The following is a 7,618-nucleotide window of genomic DNA, read 5'->3' as shown; positions in this document are numbered from 1 at the left end:
GCCTCCTTGGTGGAGGGCATGGATATTTATCGTATTCAGGCTTATGCCCAGACCCTAGAGGATCGTTAGCGCTAGCAGAGTCTAAATACCATTACCTATTTTATAATGAAGATAACATGGATGTTGGTGGAACGCAGGATACATTAGAAGGTGAAACGGCTCTATGAGGTAAGAAATAACTTGATAATATTCTTCCTTAATACAAAATGGTGATATGCAGATAATGTACATATCCGTAATGCTTTTTGTAGCATTGTGAGGCCATACGTTGGGCTTAACAACTTGCAAGCTTTGCTAGTGACCATTTTATAGGGGAAAATTGACCGAAAATTTCCGTTGGAATCCAGGATGATTTGGACTCCCCATAAACCCTTACATTCGAGGACGAATGTTCCTAAGGGGGGAGGGTGTTACAACCCATATTCACGTACGTTAGTTTATGCCATAATGTAGTCGACATAAATCCATGAAGAGATTATCTTTAAGATGATAAGAAGTTAATCCTATTGGTCTTAAATGATACAAAGGTGTATAAGGGTGGTTAACAAGTATTAAAAGTTAAACGAATCAAGGATGTTGTCAGCCGTATTTTTAGGTAAACCTAGAGGTGCTTAATACATTCAAGAGGTTGTGTTTTAAGGTATTTGAATCATATAATATCCGTATCATAAGTCTTGAAGTCAAACGAGTTATGAAACAAAAGTCGACAAAAGTTGTCGCAACTTAGGTTCATAATTTCACTTAAACATTAGGTCAAATGTTACTAAGCTTTTCTCCCAATTTACAAGGAATTACGGGGTGATCTATCCACAAAATTAAAGATCTATTAAGCTAGTTTCCAACGCATTAAACCGTTTGTCAATATGATCTCGGAGTATAGAGATATTCGTATTTTCACAAGCCTGCGCAGATTGGTAGGTGACAAGTAGGTGCATCACCTACTTGCCAAAATAAGAGGACAGAATTAAGCCCCAAAGTCGGCCAAGAGGAGTTAGTCCTAATAATATGTACATAGGATACCGACCTTACATCACTCCGAAAAGTTTAGAACGTGATTCCATGAGTCGAGCATGCATTATATATATGTATCTATTTTACTCTACCGAGTCGCACTATAGTCGGCCGGGTACGACACCTATTGTGCAACCAATGATCAGTTGGGATTTACTGAGCTCCACGTGGCCGGGTACGATTCTACCGAGCCTTATGATGGCCGGGTATATTTTTACCGAGCCTATTACGGTCGGGTACGATATGATGATGATGATGCCCACAGAGGCGTATGTTTTAAAAGTTTATGTATATATACATACATATTATGCATTTCATGTCAGTAGCTCTCAGAGGTACGCAGATGTTACAAGTTGTATATTCTCTATCCCTGCTTATATTACTGTTTGTACATATGGTTACCTGCCTTACATACTCAGTACTTTATTCGTACTGACGTTCTTTTATTTGTGGACACTGCATGTCGTGCTGCAGGTCCTGATAGACAGGCAGGTGCAGCTCCCCCACCATAGTAGGCTGTCCAGTTCAGCAGTGATTGGCGAGATCCCTTCTCCGGACTTGCCGTGGTCTTGGTATGCATTTTTGTTATAGACATTATGGGTATGTCGGGGCCCTATTCCGGCTATGTTGCAGCACTTATGTTCCTTTAGAGGCTCATAGACAGGTGTCGACTCATGTATAGATTGGTATGCCTTGTCGGCTGGTCTTTGTTGTATAGTCTTTCATGGTAGCGCGGTAGCTCGTACCTTATATATAGTTTCTTGATTGCCTGGTCATCCCATGTTATGTATGTTCATGCCATCATATTTTATTGTTGGTTGTCCATGATCCATGTCTACCATTTATATTGATCTCATCAGCCCTAAAAGATAATAAAGAATGTTAGATAAAATGTACTTGGTGCTTGGCAAGTATGGTCGGGTGCTAATCATGGCCCTCTGGTTTGGGTCGTGACAGTTATTTTGCCATATTGTATGTTTATTATAAATTCAAGTATTTATTCTAATAACCTCTATTTTTTCTAAATAACTTCTATATCCAAAAAGAAAAAATATAAATCTAGTATCTTTTTTATTATAATAATAATAATAATAACAATTTAAATAATATAAAATTAACTAACAATAAAAATTGGGGCCTTCAATTTTGGGGTGGGGGAGGAGGGGGGCTACAATAATTGCTTTAGCTGCCTCCCCCTAGGGCCAGCACTGTGTATGGAAAGAGTCATATTTAACTTATATATCACAGTATAATCTATATTATATTAAAAGGAGAGTAGTGAATCATGTGGTTAAGCCAAGTGACAAGATAAAAAAAAAGTCACTTGGCAATTTTAAGACAACATAATTTAAATTATAAATGAAAATATAATTAATGGAAGTAGTTTAATGAATCTTATACTTAATCTAAATAGATCTTAGACAAATTTAATCTATATATCTACATTTAAAATTAAATTTGTAAGTATATTTATATCTATATTGATTCACCCATAGATTTTTTCTATATTAGCCAGAGATATGAAGGTAAAAATTAATTAAAAATTCTAATCGGAAAAAAAAAATAGAAAGACATAATTGAGATAACCTATGACTATTTATACATTGGAGTAAGTTAAAATATAAAATAAAATTAAAATTTACTTAAGTTATTAAAGATATATTGAGTTTAAAAATTAAATAAATTCAAGCAGCAAAATAAGATCTTACAAAAAGTATATAAATTATTTATAAGGTAAGAAAAAACTTAAATAATCAGTAAAAAAATATTTTAAAAATAAGAATAATAAAGTCATATTAATATTGATAAATCGGGCAAACGAATATTTTATACGTAAATATTACTACAACATTCAGATATAATGTGTTCAAACAATTAAGAAAATATTTTTTTATTAATATTTGAATTGAGTGAAGTAAGTTTAAGTTTGAAAGTATAACATAATTATTTGAAAATGTAGTCAAATATAGAAAATAGAATAATAAAACTTATTTGAATTTGAGAAAGATTACTTTTTATCTATATTATATTAGAATGAATGTGGTAGAAATAGATATTAAATTCAAACAAGCTAATAAAAATCAACATGACAATGTAATAATATTAGGTATTGAATAATATAATATCAAAAATAAATAATAAATAGAGAAAAAATAAAAATTCAGATTTTTTATCATAGAGAAGAAGGGTAAAACTTATTTAAATTTGAGATGAGAATTTTTTTTATATTATGATAAGAAAATTCATAATATGGATAAGTCCACGTAACTCAAGTCTAATAGATAAAATCAAAAACTAAAAATATTGAATAATAGAAATAAATTAGAGATAATATGAGATATTTATAAATCATAAGGTTAGAAAATAAAATAAATTAAATATACAATGCTTAAAATCTTATTAAAATTTAAATAATTTAAAATTTTTGAGCAATATTTTTAAAACAAAATAAATCTTTAATTTATGATTATAAATTATATATTTATCTATATTATATTAAAGAATAGTATTTTATAATGATATTAAAAAAAGTTACGAGTTAATGAAAATCCACATAAAATGTAATAAGACTATATATTAGATTAAAAGTTAGCAAAATTATTAAAAAATTACTATTAGAAATGAAAGAGAAAGGCTATTTGAATTTGAAATTAGAAATTTGTTAAAACTACGATTAGAATGTCCAAACTATGGATAATATCACGAAATTGAAGTCTTATTTATGAAAACAAATATTAAAATAGAAAATAAATTTCTAATATAGGTAAATTTTACTAATAAAAATCAAAGATTAAATTTGTATTAAATCTAAAAAGGAAAGAAAATTTACGTAAGAAATAAAATTATAATGAAAATATTACTACAACATTAACATATAATGTGTTCAAACAACAAAGAAAATATTTTTCTATGATTAATATCTGAATTGAGTGCAGTTAGTTAAAGTTTGAATATATAGCATAATATTTTGAAAATGCGGTCCAATTTAGAAAATAGAATGATAGGAATTATTTGAATTTGAGAAGAATTTTTTTTTATTTCATAAGTTTTTATTTTTAAAAATATGACGTAAAGAAATAAAATGACAATAAACATATTACTACATATATATAATATGTTCAAACAATTAAGAAATTATTTTTCTATGATTAAAATAAAATTTTAAAAATATAAATAACTTTCTAATATAGGTAATTTTACTAATGAAAATTAAAATTAAATTTGTATCTTAAAGCTTAAAAAAAGAAAATTTAACTGCATCTAATACAAAAATAATTGTAAGATAACTCAATATATTTGTAACATAATCATCAAATATATGTATTAATATTTTAGACTAATTCAATTTTACAATTTAAAATAAAATATGATATTATTCTGGTTATAAAAAATTAATATAAAAATAATTAAAATTTATAGTAGGGAAGAGAATTTATTAAAAAATAGAGATAGTGTGAGGATACTTATACATTAAATTAGTTTAAAAATAAATAAATTAAAACATTAAATTATATTTAAAAATATTACAATAAATTTAAATGATTAAAAAAATTGAATGCATAAAAATATACCAAATTTCAAGAATAAAACATTTATATTTATTAAAGAATATTAAAAGAATAATAAGCAAGATATTAATAAAGATAATAAAAAATTATATGATAGTAAAATAATATTAAATAATAAATAATACAATAACTATAAGAAAAAAGAATTTGCGTAAAAATAATGTGATGAATAAGACATATTTAAATTTTACATAAAAATAAAGTGATAGTAAGAAGTTTGTTAAAATAATATGATCTAATGTGCTCAAACAAGACAGATCGCAATATGATAAGTTAGTATTCTTTGATACTGATTAGCAAAACGAAGTGCAAGTACTAAAATTAAGTAGTTAGATTGCTACAAATAAAAAATAAAATAGGTTGTGCACTACGAGATTTGAATAATAATTTCATATCCTACTTCATAATTAATATCTAATGTTATATAATTTTTATCTGAGAGGTTTATATTTTAAGGTTATTTGCACATGATTCAAATAACCAACATCACAATTTAATATGATTTGTGTCCGCGCATCGCGCGGGTACTAATACTAATACTTTTTAAACAAAAGGTGTTCAATTGGCCACTCTTTGTCGACTATAGTTCCGCCCTGTAAAATCTATTCTGTTTATGTTGCAAATCTATACAGTAATACTACATACTTCTTATATATAAAACATCAAGTTACAAACATTAATTAAGACCATAAAAGATAATATGGTCATTGCTACAATAACCATATGTAATAACATCATTTATTTATCTATACTATATTATAGAAGATAAACTTCATGTGCCATAAGAAAAGACCTATGGCTTTATATTGTTATCCATTTAATTTTCAGCATTTGTAATAGCAGTAGCAATATTTGTTGTAGCAATTTCCATAAGCTGCATCTTCCTTCTTGCACCAATGGTTACACTTATTGGGAAAACACTTCCCATTCCAGCCTTTACTAGGCTTTCCACAATACTTTGCTTCTGTTATCTTCATCTCTGCATTAAACCATAGGACAAAAGAACTCTTAAGGCAATTAAAAACGGATCTTTACGCAAATAGCTAGTTGACCCGATTATCCATGGTTCATCTTTCCTAGCTGGTATTATATAGGGCAACCCGGTGCACTAAGCTCTCGCTATGTGCGAGATCGAGAAAGGGTCGGACCACAAGGGTCTATGGTACACAATCTTACCCTGCATTTCTGCAAGAGGTTATTTCTACGGCTTGAACACGTGACCTCTAGATCACATGGCAGCAATTTTACCAGCAATTATACATGAATTATATAGTGATTATATATGATTGTAAATACAATATATATGAATTATACACATATTATATATCCGCAAATTAATTTTAATTTAAGTGATTGGGTAATCGGCTATTTAGGTTAATTCTTCATAAAAACAAAGAAATGCCCTTTTTTTTGTTAAAAAATAATTATTCTTTATACAACATGAAAAGAAAATACTCATTTTGTTACAACGAAAGAAAATATTTTTTCTACATCATGAAAGAAAATACTTATTTCGTTGAGATAAAAGAAAATGCTTTTTATTACATCATTTTGTTAAAATAAAAGAAAATACTTTTCTACATCACGAAAAGAAAGTATTTTTTTGTTGAAACGAAAGAAAATACTTTTTTTACATCATGAAAAAAAAATACTCATTAATACTGTTGAAATGAAAAAGAAAGTGTTTTATCTACAATATGAAAAGAAATTACTCTTAATAATATGCTTGTTTACGATGGAGGGTGCGAGGAGGGTTTGGGTTGGAGGGTGAGGGTGAGGGTGGGGGTGGGGGAGGGGGATGGGGAGGGGTGGGTGGGGTATGGGTGGGTAAGGTTAGTAACCAGAAAATAGGAAAGTAAATAAGAAAGAGACAAATGCTTAAGAATTGCTCACCAGAAGCAAACATGAGAAGAAAACAAAAGAGTAGAGCACACAAAGTTATTTTGCTCGCCATTTCTAATTAAGTTCCTTAATTTGAAATACTTTGTGAAATTGAGGCTATACCAAAGGGTGTATTTATAGTGATTCAAGAATAATTTTTTAAACATAAAAAGTTCTCCTATTTACTATTGTATAAATTAACCTTGAACAGAAGGAAGGAAAATGTCAAACAAATTAAATAAACTAGATAAATATGGAAAGAAAAAATAATCAGACGAGTACTGAGTCTTGATAAACTTTTGAACTGATCAAAGTTTTTTCTTTCTTGCATCACCGTGAAAGTAACAAGATTCCTACTACTGTAAATTAAAGAAAGTCAAAAATTTACTTGATACTAGGGCAAGTATACAATAGTATAATTTAGGGAAAATGATATTGTATAGCCGCTGTAAAAATAATAGTCTAAAAAATATATAAAAATTACATATATATATATATATATATATTGTAGGTTATATACAAAAATTATACAAATTTTATACACTTTTTCGGCTACCAAATGTAAATATTTTCTGGCGCGGACTAAAAGTAATAATACCCCTATAATTTATGTAGGTTTTCTAACTAACCTTAAAAACTAATTCAAGCTTAAGCTCAAGTTGAGGTGAGAAAAACTAGCAAGAATGATTACTATGCTCAGAGGCGGAGTCAGGATTTCAAGCTTATGGATTCGGATTCTAATCTGTTTAAGTTAGTGGGTTCTAAATTAATTATTTATACATTTAAATAAAAAAAATTTAAGACAAATATAGAGTTCAAACCAAAACTACTGGGTTCGGTCGAACTCGCTCCTGACCCTAAATGCTTCAATCCCAAACTCAAGTTGAGGTTGGCTAACTACATGAATCTCTGTAACGACCCGACCGGCCGTTTTGAGCTTTTGCACTTTGCTCGTTAGTTCTCGAGTGTGACCTGCCCCATGCGATGTATTATGACTTATGTAAATCGTTGGTTTTGGTTTTCAGGGTAATCGGAATAAATTTGGAAGAAATAATCCTCAGTTGAAGCTTGAAATTTGAAAGGTTTGACCAAGATTTGACTTGTTTGTATATGATCTCGGATGAAAATTTTTATGATTTAATTAGCTCCGTTGGGTG

At 28.7% G+C, this 7,618-nt stretch overlaps 1 long non-coding RNA gene across 1 annotated transcript; it reads right to left on the bottom strand.

The window, feature by feature from the left end:
• Positions 1-5,207: 5,207 nt before the first annotated feature.
• LOC138882263 (uncharacterized) lies at positions 5,208-6,606 on the bottom strand. Its single transcript, XR_011403742.1, has 2 exons — positions 6,474-6,606; positions 5,208-5,559 (listed from the first exon to the last, which is right to left on the bottom strand). It is a non-coding gene; the product is annotated as an uncharacterized lncRNA (long non-coding RNA).
• Positions 6,607-7,618: the final 1,012 nt, after the last annotated feature.

Source organism: Nicotiana sylvestris, chromosome 11 (assembly GCF_000393655.2).
Source record: "Nicotiana sylvestris chromosome 11, ASM39365v2, whole genome shotgun sequence".
Classification (NCBI taxonomy): Eukaryota; Viridiplantae; Streptophyta; class Magnoliopsida; order Solanales; family Solanaceae; genus Nicotiana; species Nicotiana sylvestris.
The sequence above is the reverse complement of the archived record's forward strand: the minus strand, read 5'-3'. Positions and strand labels throughout refer to the sequence as shown.